The sequence below is a fragment of the Zosterops lateralis genome (genome assembly GCF_965231275.1).
Source record: "Zosterops lateralis genome assembly, chromosome: 6".
NCBI classification, from domain to species: Eukaryota; Metazoa; Chordata; class Aves; order Passeriformes; family Zosteropidae; genus Zosterops; species Zosterops lateralis.
Genome location: NC_139761.1, coordinates 54,943 through 76,501, shown reverse-complemented (window position 1 = coordinate 76,501; position 21,559 = coordinate 54,943). Strand labels below are relative to the sequence as shown.

The 21,559-nt window shown below is 45.6% G+C and overlaps 1 long non-coding RNA gene across 1 annotated transcript in view; it reads left to right on the top strand.

Moving 5' to 3' along the window:
• The window catches only part of LOC310910838, a 53,540-nt gene extending 33,024 nt beyond the window's left edge, over positions 1-20,516 (top strand). The window contains exons 3-4 of the long non-coding RNA XR_014590405.1: positions 20,151-20,224; positions 20,390-20,516. This is a non-coding gene — a long non-coding RNA (uncharacterized lncRNA). The remainder of the gene's footprint in view (positions 1-20,150; positions 20,225-20,389) is intronic.
• Positions 20,517-21,559: the final 1,043 nt, after the last annotated feature.

Here is a 21,559-nt window from a genome sequence, read left to right as displayed (position 1 = left end):
AGGCCTTATCCCAGTGCAGGGTTCCCACTTTTCTCTCTGACTCCTGGAGAAATGCCTGAGCATGACCAGAGACTGTCCATTTGATTTCCAGCCCTTTCCAATAAATCGTTGCTTTCAGCTGGTTTGTGTTCCTGGTGTCATCCTCCTCCTCCTCCTCCTCCATGCATTTGTCAATGGAATTGCTGTCTTTTGCTGAGTTGCATTTTGTTTTTCCAGGAATTGTGGCTCTTTTGTTCCGCTGAAACTTCGCAACTCTGCTGAGAGTTTCAGCTGTCAAATCCAAGTAAGATTGGAGTTCCTTTGGATTGTTACTCCCATAAATGAGAGATCCTTTTTCGAATAGGAGTAAATAGGCATGTTTAACTCCCTCTTCCCTTGAAAATCAGAGCAGAGGAAGCAGATTTGAAATCCTCATTCCATGGGCTTCCACCGACTTCCTGACCGTTCCAAAAGTTTTCAGCGTTAGAAATTTCCGGGCTTGTTTTGCAGGCAAGCTGGGAGTTAGATATTATTCCTTCCTTTTATTTGATGTTTAGCCTCTCTCTGATTTTAGTAAGTCAGCATTTATTTTTTCCTATTTTCCATCCAAGTTGGAATTTTGCTACTTCTTAGGGGACATTTCCAAGGAAATTTACCCAATTAATGTTGGTAAATCCGGAATTGTTCAGCGCCATATCCGCAGAATTCTGGGAATTCCCAGGAAAACTCGTTAAGTGTTTAATTGCCGTGATTCGTCTCTTTGTGAAGTTCAATTTGGTGCGTTTTTTATTATATAAGTTCCATTAAAACTTAAATCCCGGCCTAGTTGCTGTCCCTTGGACACAAGGGGGTGGTTCTTTCCTGCCTTGGCACATGTGGATGTTCATCCAAAGTGAACTTCCCGATAAAACAGAATTCGTTTCCAAGCAAAACTGGGATTTGTCTAGAAAACCTTATTTTCTGGGAGGCACTGGGTTTGTTTTCCCTATCCCTGCATAATCCAGGATGCTCCCAGAGCTGTGGTAGTCAGTGGCATAAAGGGGAAAGCTGTGTTTATTTAGTTTCATATTTTATTTTAATTATTATTTTCCTTTTTACTTTTTGATTTTTGTTTTTTTTATGTTAAATATTGTATTGTGGTTAATGTTTTCATGGGGGTTTTTTTTGTTTTGTATTTTTAAAATGATTTGGGTTTATTTCTTTTATTTTTATATTTTTGTTCTGTTATTTACTTTTTAGTTTTTATTTTTCTTTATTACTATTTAAAATCCTAATTACTCTTAATTTTTTCATTTTTCAATTTATGGATATTTTAGATTTTACTTTCGTGATATTTTTTATTTTAAACAATTTATTATATTTTTAATTTATTTTAAATTTTATTTCTTTTTTACTCTTTTGAGGTTTTTTTTTTCAACTTTTATTTTATTTGTTTTATATTAATTTTTTTTTCATGTTTTCTTTATTCCGTTTTTTTTTTTATCCTACTCTTTTTTTCCCCTGAGCACGTGGAAAGTTGGCTGTGGGCAAGGAAGGAGTTGAGAAATGACCTCCCTCTCCGCTGGACGTCTGGATATAATCAAGAGCGCAGTTAGCAAAACTCCTCTGTATTTTCTGCTGAATTAAAAAACCTGAACGGAGAAGGCTGTGAACACCGTGGTGCCTTTCTTTTCCTTTCAAACCCTAAACAGGTCTCCTTCTCCCCGTGCACAGTATTGCCAGCAGTGACTCAATGCCGAGGTGTATTTCAGAGGCAGCGATAAAACTGTGCGGACATTTTATTTTGTAACTCTCCGAACCCCCTTGTTTATTAGCCAAGAAATCCAAAATTCAGAAAAAAACAAACAAACAAACAAACAAACAAAAAAAAAAAAACCACAAACAAACCCCCCCCCCCCCAAAGCACGCAGAAAGAGAAAATGTGCCCATAATATTTTAATAAAGATTAAATATTTACCCCTTAGAAAACCAGGGTCATTCAATTCTAATTAACTGTGGTTCTGATCTGTTAGGTTAATGAATACATATGTTTAAAATATCAAGAAGAAAACACACACAAAAAAATAAATACATATATATAAGCAAGAAAATGAGAACTATAAAATATGAAAAGTAATATCAATAAATCCACTCTATATTTTTACATGTTTCCTATATTATAATATGTAAAATATACCTACTATAATGTACATATCATAGATAAATTGTAATGATTAATAGAAATATCAAAATAAGAAATAGAAGAAATATTGAAGTGTAGCCTAAAATGAAGGCTTTTTTGGTTTTGGCTTGGTTGATGGCGGGGTTCTCGTAGTTGTTTTGGTTGGGGGTCTTTTGGGGCCTTTATTTTCGGGGATGTTTGGAAGGGGAATTTTGGCCACGTTCTTTTCTGTCTCCGCTCCCTACGGCGGCGCTGCCACCGTGTGGACACAGAGCGGTACTACAGCTCTCCCCACCCGAGGCGTGTAGCAGCCCCGGGCTGTGATCTGTAAGGCAATGCTGCCATCCTGTGGATAAAAAGCGATACTGCAACGCTCCGCCGTGCCCGTCCCCGCGGGCCCGCAGCAGCCCCGAGCTGTGAGCTCACGGGCAGTGCTGCCGCCCGAGCGCCGAACGTTCACGGCCAAAAAGGTGGGAAAAAATGCGAGGACCCCGGGCGCGTGGCAGCCGGCTCCCTGCGCGCGACCTGGACCACGGAGACGCCCGGGAGCGATTTTTCCGCGGCGGACACGGGATGGGGGCTGAGCGGCGCCACGGCAGTGTTCGGGCAGGCGATGTGGTCAGGGGCCTGTGCGAGCAGCCGAGGGGGACATTTGGGGGGGTGCCACAACCAAGATGGCGGCGCGGCTCGGGGCGCTTGACCTTCTAAAGATGGCGGCGAAAAGGGCGGGAAAATGAGAGGACCCTATGTGTGTCTATTTGACTGCCTGCACAAAACCCCGACCACGGCGCCGCCCGGGGGAAATTTTCTGTGCTTTCTCCACATGTAGGGACACGGGCTGTGGGTTCAGCCGCGCAGCAGCCGGGTTAAGGTTAGTGGATTTAGTCAGGCGTCTATGTTAAACACCGACGGGGGCCTTAAGCGTGCCACAACCAAGATGGCGTCTCGACCAGAATTGGCTTCAGCCACAACTAAGATGGCGGCAGGGAGGGGCGAAAGTGACGTAATGCTTCTCTCAACCGAAAAGAGCCGGGGGGGTGACGAGAACGACCGAGTGTTGCCGAACAGCCGAGAAGAGCCGACGGCTGAGGGAAAGCGCCGAGTTTCCCCGAAGAGCCGAAGCCAGCCGAGTTGCCCCGAACGTCGCTCCCCAGGACCCTGATTTTGGAATGCTTTATGGAATTAGCCGAGCAGCTTTTACTTCTGAGGTTTCCATAGAGAGGAAATGAGCTGTTCCATAGATTTATTTTTCGCAATGCGTTTTGAAATTATACCAGAATCTCCGCTCTCCCGTCAGACCCCGTGTCCCCGAGTTTTGAGGTTTCTCGTAAAGATTTTTCTGCCTATGCTGGAAACAGATTCCCCGGCACCACGGGGAGCGGCAGGATTTGGGGGGTCCCGGGGCCGGCACGGGGGTTCCCCGCGGCCCGGCCCGGCCCTGCCGGCACCAGGAAATCGCCGTCGCCGTCCTCTCGTGCCCGGAGCCCCGGCAGGACGCCGGCGCAGCGCCGGCTGCGGGCGGAGCAGGAGCGGCTCCTGCCGCCCGCAGCGCTCCCGGTCCCGATCGCGACCGCCCTGGCGGGAGCGGGGCCGTGAGGGGACAGCGGGGGGGGGCTCGCGGAGCCGAGCTGGGATTGGCGGGGCCGGCGCTGCCTCCGCTTGTGATTGGTTGGGCTGACCTGGCCGGCGCTTCCTCAACAGGGATTGTCGGGGCCGGCGCTGCATCCGCTTGTGATTGGCTGAGCTGGCCGGCTCTGGGGCATAAGTAGCGCCCTGAGGGGACGGGGAGCGGCGTTTGGAGCTGCGCGGTCGGTCGGTCGGGAGGAGCGCCGCTGCGCCGGGACGGGATGTCCGCAGCTGCCGGCCCGGGGAGCGAGGGTGAGCACGGACGCGACTCCCGCGTCCGCCTGCGCCAGTGTCTGGGGGCCGCCGGTGTCCTGGGGCAGTGGCGCCAGCCGTACCCAGGGCGGCCGGAGGCCTGGTGCGGCGCAGGAGGACCGGCTGTAGCTAGCAGGGGCCCGGCGAGAAGCGCTTCTGTAGTTTCTGGATTTAAAGCAGCGTTTAAAGGATCAGAAATAAAACCGCGTTTTTTGCATTTTTTGTTATTTTTTGCTTTTATTAGAAGTAACTATGTTTTTCATATTTATTGCATCTTTTCACTATTTTGCTTGTTTCAATGCACTATTTTTGGTTCAATTTTTTTTTCCCCTGTTTTTTTCCCCATGGCAGTAAAATTCTCTAAAGCACTAAACTGGCTGCATAATGGCATTTTATCGGACAAAGTAATGCTGCTTCTCCCAGCCAGCACTGCACCGTTCTTGGTGCAATTTTTCACTGTTTCCTGTAGCCCCAGAATCCGTGGCTGTCCCTCAGGGTTCTGAAGGAGTGCTGTATTTGGATTTTTCGTTTCAGGATCTAAACTGTGGCATCTGGGCTGTATTCTAGGAACCCTGGAAAAGCAAGTTCTTATTCGTGAGGACCCATTAACTCTTGACAGTCGAGCTGTCTTGCAAGAGGTGCTGCAAAGGGTGAGATATCTTTTTTTTGTAGTCATCTCTGTGAAACCTTAATATGCTTAAACAGTTTCTGCGGAACAGATGATTTCACCCAGAGCATTTCAGAGCATTGTAACACGTACTGGACTGCTTCATGTAATCGGTATCTTTATTTTTCCCAATGCGTTTTGAAATGATACCAGGATCTCTCCTCTCCCCTCGGACCCGGCTCGGCTGAGCTGTGAGGGGCGGGGCCGGCCCAGGGAGAAGGGCGGGGCCGCGGGCGATGGTCCCGCGCCCATCTCGGGCAGGGCGGGCGCTGGGCGGGCTCGGGGCGGGGGCGGGGCCGGGCAGGGCCGGGGTTCTCGGTGTTTGGGTTTTGTCTGGGCTTGTCAGCCAAGTCATAAACAAGCCAACTCGGCTCCTGAACTCTCCAATGAATGTTTAAAATGCTTCCACAGAAGGACAAGTTAAGAGTGATTCCAAAGGAATGTTTGTAAATGAAGGGTAACGATTTCTGGGGAATTTCCTTGGGAATTATGAACCTCATGCATACGGACTTTCAGAGGTGGAATCCCCGTTCCAGCCTCGGGCACCTGCAGGAGAAGAGGGGTCCTTATCCACAGCAAGGGAAGCCCGGTGCCCCATCGTGTCAGGTGCAGACAATGAGCCGTCCCGGGAATGAACAGCAAGTCCCCTCTGCCCTCAGCCTCGGAGTGGCAGCAGCTGCAGGTGAGAGATGCCACAGGATGGGGAGGGGAGAGAGCAGCCCCAGGTGTGAGTTGGGAACAGTGAGGGGGGACAGAGCAGGCACAGGTGGGGCTGTGATGGATAACGATGGGGCGGTTCCAGCCGGGGGCTGTTTAAAAGGGGAGCCTCAGCTCAGCTGAGTATCGAGCTGTGAGGAGTGAGGAGTTTATCCTGAGGTTCTGGGTGTGATTCATGGAGAGACTACAAGAGCATTTGGATTTGGAGCATTTCCTCGGGAAGCGCCGAGGGACAAACCTTTGTGCCAAACAGGTAAATAACCCAGTGCGGGTTTATTGGGGGGACTTTTTTCCTTTTCAGCTTCGTCTCACCAATCCCTCCCCGGTGCTTCCAGAAGAAAAAGGAGTTATGGAGACAAAAGGAGTTCAAATTGATGGAAGAAACTCCTTTTTTCTGTTGTTATCCGTGTTTAAAGTGGCGAGATTTTCTTTTCAGCTGAAATTTTAATTAATAGTGGCCCTTCTATGTGGCTTCTTTTCAATATGAGGTTCTTAGGTGGTGTGTAGTGTTTTGTCTGACTTTTTTGGTACTATTTATTGTGAGTAATTTGGTTTTTGAGTGAAGGTAACCTCATGTGTGAGTTTGTTTGTATTTGAGGTAGAACTAATTTAAGTAGCTTTTTTAAAGAGACTTCTGAAATGTGTTATTGGGGTTTTGTGTGTTGTATGGAGGGATTCAGGTTGGGTAGGGCTGGTTTTTTTTCTGTTTGGTGGTTTTTAATGATTTATTGTGTAGCTTTATTCTCTTTGTAGGTGGTGTGATGACGGATATGTGGTGTATTTATTTCATGTTCGGTTTCATAGCTCACATGATCAGAGTATTTTTGAACTGAGTTTTGTTACTGAGTTGTTTTTGGGGGATATTGTGTTTTTCAAGAGTTTGTTTTCTAAGGTTTACAGTGGTGTAATAGGCTGTGGTGTGAGGTATAGGGGAGGTTTTTATTTATTTAGCGGTGGCTTTAATCATGGCAATGGTGTTGTGTTTGTTTTAGTGGGTTTGAGTCAGTGTGATGTAGTTCATTTTTTAGGGTTTCTTAATATTTTTAATTAGATTATTGTTTTATGGGATTTGTTTATTTAGCATGCTTGACTACAGTGTATGTTTTATAATTTTGGATAATTTAGGGGATATTGTTTGTAGCCAAATGGATCTTTTGGTTTTGTGTGTATTTATAGGTGATCTGTTTGTTTTGGTGGTTCTGAGGTATTATGGGTTCATTGAGTTAGGAATAATTGGTTTTGGTACTGTTAATTGAAGTATATTTGTGCTGTTTTTATTCTTGTGGATTGATTTGTTTGTTGTTGTGGTTTAGGGTAAACCTGAGAGGAAACTTTTGAATAGGGTTTTTTTTAGAGAGTAAACCAAAATGGTCTCTCTTTTAAATTGGTTTGTGAAAGAATTTCTTTAGGAAGAAATGGAAAAAACTATTTATTTAACAAAGAAAGTGGTCATAAGCATAAAGAATAAATAACAAAAAAATAATAAAACACTTTCCTTTTCTGAAAGGAGATGGTAAATTCAGCAAGTCCTTGCTGTGGGCTGTAGCTCAGCTCCTTTGGTCTCTTATCCGCTGTTCTGGTGTTGATAAAATGCTGAGGTCCAGGCCCCGTGGCTGCAGGTGCAGCTCTCGGTGCTTCTCTGGGTTTTTCAGTCTGCAGGAGGTTTAATGAACCCAAAGAAAAAGGGGAAATAATCAGTGCAGGGAACTTCTCTGCCCTAAAACTAACTAAGAGCGAAGGAGATCTGTGTGCTGCAGTCTGTCAGTGCTTGGGCTGAATACAGTGGACAGGGAATGCACAGGAGTGACCACTGTTTTCTTAAAACAGGCTGCGTGCTTTTTATTTCCTTGCTTTGCTCTCAAAATCAGTCTGAAAGGTACTGAAGGCGTTTCTGAAGTAGTTATTTTGAATTTTTGAGGGGTTTTGGTGTTTAAATTATTTATTTTGGAGGAAGTTTGTTTGAAGTTTTTGCTTAGTTATAATGAAATTATTTTATTTTTAATTAGAAGTTTTATTGCAGTTAAAGGTAGAGGCTTTTTTTGTTCTGTTAGTAATAGAAAATAGGCTTTGATTTGGTATGTAGTGATGGGATTGGTGTATATGGTCTACATGTGTGGACTAAGGATTTAAAAGTCTGTGGTTTTGACGTACTAGGTTAATAAATTTCTATAGGTCAAGGAATATAGGTTTTCTAGTTTTTATGTGGTTAGAGGCAGGTATTTCAGTTGGGGGTGTTCTGGGTGTATATTTCAGAGGTTTTTTGAGGAGAATGGAGATGGGGTTATTTTTATTATATTTGGAAAATGAACTAGGAATAATAAGAGTTGGCTTTTTTTTAATGGACTTTTGTTTGTGTTTTGTTTTCTAAAATGGATATATTTGTGTGGTCAGGGCAGTGGTGTTTCTGGTGCAACTCTGAGCATCCCTTATTGTTTGTGTGTTTCAGGTGGTCACTTGTCGCACACTGAGATCCTCTCACCCAACAGCCCTGCTGAGATCATCCGTGGAGGTTTGGTTTTCTTTATGGCACCTGACTGAGACAGCAGGAATTTCCCTGAGGCAGAGACAGCCTTCCTTGGCCTCGATGTGGATTCTCATCCCTGGACATCCCAGAGATAAGTGAAGGGCTAAAAGCCACAGAGGGGGTGAAAGTGGGATGTGGGTTGGGAGTCACTGGGAGGGATTTTTGGGTCAGGTTTGGAGGTGGGGATGTCCAAGCTGTGACCCCTTTAGGGCACGTGAAGGGAAGGTCTCACAGTGCTGAGGTGTGCAGGGCAGAGCAGTCCCAGGGCACGTCGTGTCACTTGTCTGTTGTGCACTCTGTGTCTGTTGTGTGTTTTGTTTTGTGTGTCTTTTGCCTTAACCCTTCAAGGGGTCTTTTGGAGACCCCAGGCATCGTTCTTAATATCTCCCTGTTCCTTGGACAGGCACTGATATCATTGAACTTTGACTCAGGTGCTCAGACACACATCAGAATCCATCTCTCTTCACAACCTTCCAGACTGGTTCCTTTCCAGGTCTTGTTCTGAGCTGTATCAACAGCTGTGCATTGCCACCATCCATTCAGGCAGATTAGGTCTTCTAAAAGTGCACAGCTGAGTGAAGGATTCTGACCGTAGGATTCTCAGGCATCCGTCTCTGCATTTCTTGGGATCAGTGATCCCGTTGGCATCTTCTTCCTGCAGGGTTCTCTGAGCCTGGTCAGCTCCCCATGGGTCTTACTCAGTCATCTCATTGCGAGTTCTCTCGGTCTTCAGGGTCATTTTTCTTGCCGAGATATTTCTGTCCCTGTTGTGTCCCCCCTTTTGTCCTGTCCTGTGTCACGGGTGTTGGTGTGTTTGGCCTGGAGCTGCTCTGCCTTGTTGCTCAGTCTGGGTGTAGGGGGAATGGGACAAGTCCTGGGGACTTGAAATTTGTCATGTAGGGTGTAGTTGGGCTGTAGAGGGTATTCCTAGATTGACACAAAGTGTCTGGAATTGTCAAGTTCTCCTTGGTAAAAATCAATGGTAAGGACTGAAAACATGAGAGACTGGCAAGTTATACATACCAGAGACATGTTTTTCTTTTTCTTTTTTTTTTTTTTTTTTTTTTTTTTTAATAGCTGTGAGACTTACATCTTGATTTTGAGACTCTCTTTTTTGTCCAACTTTTTTGTTAAAAAATCTTATTTTGAAGTGCCTCAACCAAGGAGATCCTGTTTGAAACTTTATCCCTGTTGCTTTTCCTCTTGCAGGTAGTTGGCAAAAAAGGATGGAGCCAGTAGGAAGCAAAGCCCCTGGAAGGCCTCATCCCAGTCCAGCTGTTGTTTTGTGTTCTTGAAAAGATTTTATATTTATTTTTTATTTTTAACTTTTTTTTAATATTACTTTTAGATTTTTTTTGATTTTTATTTTATTTCCATGTTTTTATTGTATTTTTAATTTTTAAGAACTTTTTATTAATTTTTATTCAATTTTTTTTTTTTTTTTTTCATGTTTTCTTTGTTCCTTTTTTAAATACTATTTCTTACCCGGAGTACGTGGAAGTTGGACCCTAAAGGAGAGAAAAACCAGGAAAAGACTGACATCAAAGAACACTAAATTCATTTGTGCCACGCTTTAATAGAAATAGGATACAGGATAGCATGAATAAAGACCAAGCATTCTCTGTTTTCCAGGAGACTCCCATTCTCTGAACACTGACCACCCTTCTGGGGGATTTCTACACAGAAACCATTAACTTGTTTATTGTATTTCTCCCTCTATGTATTTTAATGTGGGGGTTTTTTGTTTGGTTTTTTTTAGTGGTTTTTTTTTTTTTTTTTTTTTTTTTTTGTTTTGTTTTTGTTTTTGTTTTTGTTTTTGTTTTTTTGTTTTGTTTTTTGTTTTGTTTTGTTTTTTTGTGGGTTTTTTTTTTTTTTTTTAATTTTTTTTTCCATACTCTTTCTTACCCTGTGTAGGTGGAAGTTTGGCTGTTGGTAAGAAAGAAGTTGAAAAATGACCTCCATGTCCATTGGAGGTCTGGATATAACTGAGAGTGCAGTTAGTGAAAAACCTCTGTATTTTCTGCTGAATTAAAACCTGAATGGAGAAAGCTGTGAACACTGTGGTGCCTTTTTTTCTTTTAGGTCTCATTTTCCCCATGCACAGTATTGCCAGCAGTAACTTGATGTCAAGGTGTATTTCAGAGACAGCAATAAAACTAAGTAGACATTTTAATTTGTAACTCTCTGAACTGCCTTGTTTATTAGCCAAGAAATCTAAAGCTAAGCAAACAAAAAAACCCCAAAACAAAGCCCCCCACAAACACCCCCCTCAAAAAGCAGGCAGAATGGGAAAATTATTTTATTATTTTATATTATTATTTTAAAATCATTTTTATTATTATTAATTACTATTTTAATAAAGATTAAATATTTACCCCTTAGAAAACCAGGGTCATTCAATTCTAATTAACTGTGGTTCTGGTGTCTTAGGTTAATCAATTCATATGGTTTAAAATATTGTTTAAAATATCAAGAAGTAAATAAAAAAAATACAAATACAAAAAAAAAAAGGAAAATATAAGTAACAAGAGAACTATAAAATATGAAAGATAATATCAATAGATACACTATCTATTACCTGTTCCATATATTATAATATGTAATGTATACCTAATATAATGTGCATGATATAATAGGTAAATTATAATAATATAAATAGGTAGGTAATATAAATAGATAAATTATAGTAGATAAATACATGATATAATGGAAATATCATAATAAGAAATAGAAGAAATATTTAAATATGGCCTAAAATGAAGACTTTTTTGGTTTTGGCTTGGTTGATGGTGGGATTCTCGTACTTGTTGTGGTTGGGGGTCTTTTGGGGCTTTTATTTTCGGGGATGTTTGGAAGGGGAATTTTGGCCACATTCTTTTCTGCCTCCGGTCCCTGCGACAGTGGTGCCACCGTGTGGAGAAAGAGCGGTACTGCAGCTCCCCCTTCCTGGCACCGGGCTGTGATCTGTGAGGCAATGCTGCCATCTCGTGGATAAAAAGCGGTACTGCAGTTCTCCGCCGTAGCAGCCCCGGGCTGTGAGCTCACGGGCAGTGCTGCCGCCCGAGGACCGAAAGATCACGGCCAAAAAAGGGGGAAAAAAAAATGAGGGGACGCAGGGCACGTGGCAGCCGGGTGCCTGCGCGCGACCCGGACCACGGAGCCACCCGGGAGCGATTTTTCCGCGGCATACGCAGGTGCGTGGACACGGGATGGGGGCTGAGCGGCGCCACGGCAGTGTTTGGGCAGTCGATGTTGTCAGGCGCTTGTGCGAGCAGCCGAGGGGGACATTTGTGGAGGGTGCCACAACCAAGATGGCGGCGCGGCTCGCGGCGCTTGACCTTCTCAAGATGGCGGCGACAAGGGCGGGAAAGAGAGAGGACCCGATGTGTGTCTATTTGACTGCCTGCACAAAAATCCCGACGACGGCGCCGCCCGGAGACAATTTTCTGTGGCGTCTCCAGGTGTAGAGACACGGGCTGTGGGTTCAGCCGCGCTGCAGGCGGGTTGAAATTACTCGTTTTAGTCAGGCGCCTGTATTAGACACCTATGGTGGGGCCTTAAGGGGCGCCACAACCAAGATGGCGGCTCGGCTCGCTGCTCTTGACCTTCTAAAGATGGCGGCGGGGAGGGGCGAAAGTGACGTAATGCTCCCTGCCACCAAAAAAGGCGAGGTGTGACGAAAATGACCGAGAGTTGCCGAACAGCCGAGAATAGCTGACGCCTGACGGAAATGACCGAGTTTAGCCGAACAGCCGAAGCCAGCCGACGGCTGACGGAAATCGCCGGGTCTCCCCGAACAGCCGAACACGTCCGACTTTCCCCGAACGTCGCCCCCCCTCAGCCGAACCGAACGCGCTGAGGGCAGTTCCAGGGTGGCCCCGGACCGGTGTCCGCCCTCACTGCCGCTTCCTCGGCGGGCCATTCAAGGCGGTGTCGGGGCCGCTGCCGATCCCCCGGCGGGCGGGCGGGACACGCTGGCGCTGTACCCAGAGTTGGAGCACTCGCTGTCGGCGCTGGAGCCGAGCCCGGGGTTCCCGGGGAAGGTGGCAAGGATCAGCCAGTAAAACGCCCGGATTGCTCGTGTGGCCCTGAGAGCCCCCAGAACATTGATTTGGGGGGGTCTGTGCCAGCCGCTTATGCCCTAATGGAGAGGGATTTCTCACAAGGACACGCAGTGATGGACAAGGGGAACGGCTTCATCAGGATGAAGGGAGGCTGAAACGACGCGGAAAGAACTCCACAACTAATCCGAGTTGTTAGAGCGGTTTGTATTTATTGACGTGGGGAATAATTTTATCAAAGACACGCATACCCCCCAGGGGATTTGCCCCCTTTCTTATTTTCTGAGGTTTTACATATTCATGATATCTTACAGACTTTCTTCATACATACTTATTTTTTGATCTTGCTTATTTTCCTTTGATATGGTAATCACTTTATGCTTTTCTGGGCACGCTCAGTGTTTAGTGGTGGTGGTCTCCAGGCCGTGGTGGGGGTCATTTTTTATTCATTTTTTCACCTTTATCTTTCTCACGTGTGCTTTGGCTTTTTTGGCACAATTTTAAGAGAATGTATTGTTTTAGAGTCTGTGTTGTTTTCTTTACTTGTGTTCTTAATGCTGTTATTCTGTTGTTTAGGTTAGTTCTTGTAGTTAATTTTCTGATTGTGCTGAAGGTTTCATATTTGTAATGTTTAAATATATGCAAAAAAGTAATAAGCACAGTATTACTAAATGCTGTCTTATATATTTTAAAATATTACTTGGAATATATTCTATTATACTGTATATGCTCTTTAATTTACTATAAAGGATTAGTTGTGATTTTTCAGTTTATGCCTCAGAGGCCGGTTTAGATTAAATATCAGAAAGGAATTGTTCCCTGGGAGGGCGGCGGGGCCCTGGCACAGGTTCCCCAGAGAAGCTGTGGCTGCCCCTGGATCTGGTGGAAGGTGTCCGTGCCCTGGGTGGGGGCTGGAATGGGATGAGCTTTCCCTTCCACAATTCAGTGATTCTGGTGGTCTTGCTGACAGCTCCTTAGTCAGCCTGAGGGGCTGTTGCAAATTCAGGCTGGAAGTTGAGTGCTTGTAATTTACACAGTGTAAAACAAGAATGAGCGCTTAAAAAAATTCTACTGCATGATTTTTTTAATATAAAAAGCAGGGGGAGAGGTGCTTCCTTTTATTTTCTTCTGATTCAATTGTATTTCTCACTTACAGCACAGTAGAAACCCTGTTCTGCTCTGGCTGCTGAAGGACACTGCAGCATCTCCAGGTGCACCTGAAGGGATCTCGACACCGAGAGAGATTTGTTCTGTTTCCGCATTGACTCTGTTGAAAGGTAAACACAGAATGTCTATGGGTCACCCTGCCAGCTCCACTTGGCTCAGCAGGCATCGCAGGGAGGGCCCTCCTGTCATCTCTCTGGTGAGTCTGGAGGTGAGTTTTTCTGCTGCTCTGGGGCTGTGCTGGGACCCCTCAAATTCCAGTCAGAGGTGCTGGGCACTGCTGGGCCTTGGGGACACCACTGAGAGGCAGCTGCTTTGGTTCATAATACCTAGAAATCCATGGATTGCTGGGTGATTTCCATAAGTTCTCCTATTTTGTGGGAGCTGCAGGGTGAGGTCAGTATTCTGAGGGAGGCCCTGGCAAAGCTGCCAAGGACAAGGAACACGGAGCATCCGGGGGCTTCTCCCACCTGAGTTTCTCCCGGAGCGTGCTGCGTGTCATGCTGGATGTTTAACCTGGCTTTGTGGTGTTCTCCTGCAGTCCCAGCTCCAACTGCTGCCCCTGAGCCGAGGCCTTGCTGTGTCCCAGCACTAAACCCGGCAGGTGGGTCCTGCTTTTCCAGCCCTTTAATCCCACGGGCAATCCCAGATTCCCGGAGCTCCCCTGGGCACAGCCTGGACTCGCTCCCTGGGAGCTGCACTTCAGTCTGCCTGAACCAAGGACCTCCTGTTTGAAACTTTATTCCTGCTGTTTTTCCTCTTGCAGGTAGTCAGCAAAAAAGGAGAGAGCCAGTGGGAAGTGGAGGCACTGGAAAGCCTTATCCCAGTGCAGGGTTCCCACTTTTCCCTCTGACTCCTGGAGAAATGCCTGATCAGAACCAGAGAGTGTCCATTTGATTTCCTGCCCTTTACAGTAGATCGTTGCTTTCAGCTGGTTTGTGTTCCTGGTGTCATCCTCCTCCTCCTCCTCCATGGATTTGTCAATAGAATTCCTGACTTTTGCTGAGTTGAATTTTGTTATTCCAGCAATTGTGGCTCTTTGGTTCCACTGAAACTTCCCATCTCTGCTGGGAGTTTCATCTGTCAAATCCAAGTAAGATTGGAGTTTCTTTGGATTGTTACTCCCACAAACTAGAGATCATTCTGGAATAGGAGTAAATTGGCATGTTTAACTCCCTCTTCCCTTGAAAATCAGAGCAGAGGCAGCAGATTTGAAATCATCATTCCATGGACTTCCACAGACTTCCTGGCTGTTCCAAAAGTTTTCCATGTTAGAAATTCCTGAGCTTGTTTTCCAGGCAAGCTGGGAGTTGGATATTATTCCTTCCTTTTATTTGATGTTTAGCCTCTCTCTGATTTTAGTAAGGCTATATTTTTTTTCCTATTTTCTATCCTAATTGGAATTTTGCTAATTCTTAGGGGACATTTCCAAGGAAATTTCCCCAGTTAAGGTTGGTAAATCAAGAATGTGTCAGCACCATATCCACAGAATTCTGGGAATTCCCAGGAAAACTTGTAAAGTGTTTAATTGCCTTGATTCATCTCGTTTTCAAGTTCAACTGAGTGTGTTTTTAATTACATAAGTTCCATTAAAACTTAAATCCTGGCCTAGTTGCTGTTCCTTGGACACAAGGGGGTGGTTCTTTCCTGCCTTGGCACATGTGGGTGTTGATCCCAAGTGAGCTTCCTGCTAAAACAGAATTTGTTTCCAAGAATTTTCTAGAAAACCTTTTTTTCTGGGAGGCACTGGGTTTGTTTTCCCTATCCCTGCCTAATCAAGAGAACTCCTGGGGCCTGTGTTAGGCAGTGGCATGAGGGAAGGGCTGTGTTTATTTAATTTTGTATTTTATTTTACTTTTTTTTTTTTTTTTGTATTTTATGTTAAATATTGTATTGTGGTTAATGTTTTAATATATTTTTTGTTTTGTCTTTTTAAAATGCTTTTGGTTTATTTCTTTAATTTTTATATTTTTAGTCTTTTATTTATTTTTAAAATTTAAAAATTTTTCTTTATTACTATTTAAAATCTTAATGACTTTTATTTTTTTTTTAATTTATGGATATTATTTCAGTTTTTACATTCATGTTATTTATTTAGTATTTTAAATTTTTAAATTATATTTTAAATTTATTTTAGATTTTATTAATTTCTTTTTTTCTTTTTAATAACTTTTGAGGTTTTTTAAAAATTTTAATTTTGTTTTATTTTATTTTATAATTTTTTTTTTCATGTTTTCATTGTTCCTTTTTTTTTTTCCTTACTCTTTTTTTTCCCCCGAGTATGTGGAAGTTTGTTCCCGCCCCCATCCCGGGCAGGATAGGGCGTGGGGCGGAGCGTGGGGCGGAGCGTGGGGCGGAGCGTGGGGCGGAGCGGGGGGCGGAGCGGGGGGCGGAGCGGGGGGCGGAGCGGGGGGCGGAGCCGGGGGGGGGCGAAACCGGGGGGGGGGGCGGAGCCGGGAGGGGGCGGAGCCGGGGGGGGGCGGAGCCGGGGGGGGGGGGCGGAGCCGGGGGGGGCGGAGCCGGGGGGGGGCGGAGCCGGGGGGGGCGGAGCCGGGGGGGCGGAGCCGGGGGGGCGGAGCCGGGGGGGCGGAGCCGGGGGGGCGGAGCCGGGGGGGCGGAGCCGGGCAGCTCACGGGGCAGGGCCGGGCAGGGCCGGAGTTCTCGGTGTTTGGGTTTTGTCTGGGCTTGTCAGCCAAGTCATAAACGAGCCAACTCGGCTCCTGAGCTCTCCAATGAACGTTTGAAACGCTTCCACAGAAGGACAAGTCAGGAGTGATTCCAAAGGAATATTTGTAAATGAAGGGTAACGATTTCTGGGGAATTTCCTTGGGAATTATGAACCTCAGGCATATGGATTTTCGGGGGTGGAATCCCAGTTCCAGCCTCGGGCACCTGCAGGAGAAGAGGGGTCCTTATCCACAGCAAGGGAAGCCCGGTGCCCCATCGTGTCAGGTGCAGACAATGAACCGTCCCGGGAATGAACAGCAAATCCCCGCTGCCTCACCCTCGGGCTGGCCGCAGCTGCAGGTGAGAGATGCCACAGGATGGGGAGGGGAGAGAGCAGCCCCAGGTGGAGCTGTGATGGATAATGATGGGGCGGTTCCAGGTGAAGAGGGCAGCCCCAGCTCATTCTGGTATCCAGCCGTGGGGAGTGAGGAGCTCACGCTGAGGTCCTGGCTGTGGTTCATGGGGAGCACGTGGGTTTGGAGCGTTACTTGGGAGGCGATGGGGATCAAACCTTTACACTGAGCAACAGCACACGGTCAACCAGTGTGGGTTTATAGAGGGGACTTTTTTTTCCTTTTCAGCTTCATCTTAATAAACCCTCCCCGGTGCTCCCAGACGAAAAAGGAGTTATGGAGACAAAAGGAATTCAAATTGATTGAAGAAACTCCTTTTTTCTGTTGCTGTCTGTGTTTAAAGTGGAGGGATTTTCTTTTCACCTGGAATTTAAATGAATAGTGGCAATTCTGTGTGGCTTTTATTCAATATGATGTTCTTAGGTGGTGCGTAGTGTTTTGTGTGACTTTTTTTGGTGTTATTTGTTATATATAATTTGGTTTTTGAGCAAAGGTAACTTTATGGATGGGTTTGTTTGTATTTGAGGTAGAACTAATTTAAGTAGCTTTTTTGAGAGACTTCTGAAATGTGTTGTTGGGGTTTTGTGTGTTGTATGGAGGGATCCAGGTCGGGTAGAGCTGGTTTTTTGGGTTTGGTGGTTTTTAGTGATTTATTGTGTAGCTTTATTCTGTTTGTAGGTGGTGTGACGAGGGATATGTGGTGTATTTAATTCATGTTTGGTTTCATAGTTCACGTTGGTCAGAGTATTTTTGAACTGAGTTTTGTTGTTGAATTATTTTTGGGGGATATTGTGTTTTTCCAGGGTTTATTGTCTAAGGTTTACAGTGGTGTAATTGGCTGTGGTGTGAGGTGTAGGGGAGCCTTTTATTTATTTAGTGGTGGTTTTTATCATAGGGAGCATCTAGTGTTTGTTTTAGTGGGTTTGAGACGGTGTGATGTAGTTCATTTTTTAGGGTTTCTTAATATTTACAATTAAATGATTTTTTATTGTGTTATAGGGGTTTGTTTATTTAGCATGCTTGACTACAGTATACATTTTATAGTTTTGGATAATTTAGGAGATATTGTTTGTAGTCAAACAGATCTTTTGGTTTTGTGTGTATTTATAGGTGGTTTGTTTGTTTTGATGGTTTTGAGGAATTAAGAGTTCATTGAGTTAGGAATAATTGTTTTTGGTGCTGTTAATTTAAGTATATTTGTGCTACTTTTATTTCTATGGATTGAATTGTTTGTTGTTGTGCTTTAGGGTAAACCTGAGAGGAAACTTTTGGATGGATTTTTTTTTTTAGAGAGTAAACTAAAATGGTCTTTCTTTTAAATTGGTTTGGGAAAGAACTTCTTTGGAGAAAAATGGGAAAAACTATTTATTTAACAAAGTGCTCACAAGCATAAAGAGTGAATGACATAAAATAATAAAACTTTCTGTTATTCTGTGGCGAGATGGTAAATTCAGAAAGTCCTTGCTGTGGGTTGTAGCTCCTTTGGTCTCTTGTCAGCTCTTTCAGCATTGATAAAATGCCGAGGTCCAGGCCTCCTGGGCTGCAGGTGCAGCTCTCGGTGCTTCTCTGGGTTTTTCAGTCTGCAGCAGGTTTAATGAGCCTGGAGAAAAAGGGAAAAAAAATCAGTGCAGGGAACTTCTCTGCCCTAAAACTAACAACTAACAAAGAGCCATCAGATCTGTGTGCTGCAGTCTGTCTGTGTCTCAGCTGAATACACTGGAGAGAGGGAATGCAGAGGGGTGACCACTGTTCTCTTAAAACAAGCTGTGTGCTTTTTCTTTCCTTGCTTTGCTCTCCAAATCAATCTGAAAGGTACAGAAGGCATTTTTGAAGGAGTTATTTTAACTATTTGATGGTTTTTGGCACTTCAGGTACTTGTTTTGGAGTGTTTGGGGTTTTGAGTTAGTTATAATGGGATAATTTTACTTCTAATTAGGTGTTTTTAGGTTTTATTGCAGTTAAAAGTTGTGACTTTCTTGTTTTGTTAGTAGAAATAGAAAATAGGTTTTGATTTTGTATATAGTGATGGGATTGGTGTATTAGTGTGGACTAAGGATTTAAAAGTCTGTAGTTTTGATGTGTTAGCTTAATGAATTTATAGTTTAAAAGACGTGGGGTTTATGGTTCTTACTTGGTTAGAGGCAGGTCTTTAAATTGGGGGGGTTCTGGGTGTGTATTTTGGAGGTTTTTTGAAGGGAATGGACATGGGGTTATTTTTATTATATTTGGAAAATGGACTACGAGTAATAAGAGTTGGCTTTTTTTTTGCTGGACTTTTGTTTGCAATTCCTAAAATTGATATATTTGTGTGGTCAGGGTAGTGGTGTTTCTGGTGCAACTCTAAGCCTCCCTTATTGTTTGTGTGTTTCAGGTGGTCACTTGTCTCACACTGAGATCTCCTCACTGACCAGCCAACAGCCCTGCTGAGATCATCCGTGGATGTTTGGTTTTCTTTATGGCACCTGACTAAGAGACAACAGCCCGGTGACAGCAGGAATTTCCCTGAGGCAGAGACAGCCTTCCTTGGCACCTGATGTGGATTCTCATCCCTGGACATCCCAGAGATAAGTGAAGGGCTAAAAGCCACAGAGGGGATGAAAGTGGGGTGTGGGGTCAGGGGTCACCAGGAGGGGGTTTTAAATCAGGTTTGGAGATGGGGATGTCCAAGCTGTGACCCCTTTAGGGCACGTGAAGGGAAGGTCTCACAGTGCTGAGGTGTGCAGGGCAGAGCAGTCCCAGGGCACGTTGTGTCACTTGTCTGTTGTGCCCTCAGTGTCTTTGTGTGTTTTGTTTTGTGTGTCTTTTGCCTTAACCCTTCAAGGGGTCTTTTGGAGACCCCAGGCATTGTTCTTAACATCTTCCTATTCCTGGTGCTGATACCAGGCCAGGCATCAAACCCTTGACTCGGGAGCTCAGAGGCTCCTCAGAATCCATCTCTCTTCACAAGTGTCCAGGCTGATGCCTTTCCAGGTCTTGTTCTGAGCTGTATCCACAGCTGTGCACTGCTGTGATCCATTCAGGTGGATTAGGTCTTGTCAGAATGCAGAGACAGGTACAGGATTCTGACCGTAGGATTCTCAGGCATCCATCTCTGCTTTTCTTGGGATCAGTGATCCCGTTGGCATCTTCTTCCTGCAGGGTTCTCTGAGCCTGGTCAGCTCCCCATGGGTCTCACCTCGGTCATCTCATTGCGAGTTCTCTCGGTCCTCAGGGTCATTCTTCTTGCTGAGATATTTCTGTCCCTGTTGTGTCCCCCCTTTTGTCCTGTCCTGTGTCACGGGTGTTGGTGTGTTTGGCTTGGAGCTGCTCTGCCTTGTTGCTCAGTCTGGGTGTAGGGGGAATGGGACAAGTCTTGGGTGTTGAAATTTGTCATGTAGGGTGTAGTTGGACTGTAGAGGGTATTCCTGGATTGACACAAAGTGTCTGGAGCTGTCGAGTTCTCCTGCAGCACTTTGACTCTTGTCCTGACTTTCTTTCAGGTGCAGATGGATTAAATCCATGGCAGAGTGCCCCATCCCGGATGAGGGGGCTCCCCTGAGAAGCTCAGTCACTGTTTGTGTTTGCAGGGGAATGTAAATGGTGGCCATGTTACAGCACTGCTCTTTGTCTTTATTTTTAGGAGGCCAAGCTGGGTCTCTGCAGTCAAGGTGAAGTGGACGAGGTGAGCAGTGATGAGTGGACAGAAGCAGTTGCTACTGCTGGAGTCTCACTTGCTGGTGCAACTCTAAGCATTCACGGTTTTTTTTTTTTTTAAATTTATTTTAGGTGGTCCCCTTGGCAGATGTGCTGGCCCAGGACGCCAGAGGAGGGTGGATGGGTGGAACATTAAGGTTCACTTGTGCTGTGCTTCAGTCAGAGCAGGGAGGTTGCTGTTTCACAGGAACTCACCATGATTTTTTCCTTTTTTGTTTCTTTGCAGGTGCTGCTGCTGCCCCAGGTGTGCCAAGGAATAGAGGGAGGGGGTGAGTTGGCCCTTGGGCAGGTGGCCCAGAGGTGAGTGCTGTGCTCAGTGTGTCCCTTTTCCTTTTGCTGGGTTCACTCTGGGCAGCCTCTGGAGTGGGGGGAGATCTGAGGGGGAGCCGGGACAGGGGTGCAGAGGAGCCCTGGGGGTGACTCTTCTGGAGGGGAATAGTCACATTTTCTGTTCTGTGGTCCCAGGTAGTGTGAGGAGGTGCACAGCTGGAGTTTGGATATGGCAGCACCGAGGTGGGAGCAGAGAACATCTTCAAATCCACGGAGCCAACACGTTCATTTCTGTCGAGGAGGGATTTTGTCTGCTCGTATTCCAAAAGCTGAGTGTTGGGACTGGTGGTTGGGAGAAGGGGAAAAACCTTTTCAGTCCCAGGAGGCAATTTAAAGTTACCTTAGAGAGGAGAGGGCCCTTGTGGGATGGACCCCTCAGGAGTAAAAAGAGAGAGGATGACACAAAGTGTCTGGAGCTGTTGAGTTCTCCTGCAGCACTTTGACTCTTGTCCTGACTTTGTTTCAGGTGCAGATGGATTCAATCCATGGCAGAGTGCCCCATCCTGGGTGAGGGGGCTCCCCTGAGAAGGTCAGTCAGTGTTTGTGTTTGCAGGGGAGTGTAAATGGTGGCCATGTCACAGCACTGCTCTTTGTCTTTATTTTTAGGAGGCAAAGCTGGATATCAGCAGTCAAGGTGAAGTGGACGAGGTGAGCAGTGATGGGTGGACAGAAGCAGTTACTATTGCTCCAGCCTCACTTGCTGGTGGAACTCTGAGCATCCAGTGCTGTGTGTTTTAGGTGTTCCACTCACACGATGCCGAGCTCCCCTCACCAGCTGGACCCTGGGAACATTACAGGACTGTGTGGTGAAGCCTTGACCTTCTCCATTTGAAGGGGCCATCCAGGTGGGCTTTGGTAACAGCCGAGGAGTTGAGGTGTGTCAGGGAGGAGGAGGGAGGCTCTGCTCAAGTTTCAGCAGTGCCACATCACCTTGTCTGCTCTTAACCCAGGCACACCCCGCAATGTTGGTGTCTGAGCACAGCTGGAGCACAGGGCCCGAGGACCTGGGTGTGCTCAGGAGGTGGTGAGTAGCAGAATTGCTGGTTTTTGCCCCATGTGCTGCTGAGATCACACGGTCACGTTTGCTTTCCTTTATTGTAGCTGACTGAGAGACACCAGCCCAGTGGCAGCAGGAATTTCCCCAAGGGAGAGGCACCTTCTTTGGCTTTTGACATGGATTGGCATCCCCAGATGTCCCAGAGATAAGTGGAGGGCTGGGAGCCACAGAGGGGATGAAAGTGGGGTGTGGGGTCAGGGGTCACCAGGAGGGGGTTTTAAATCAGGTTTGGAGATGGGGATGTGCAA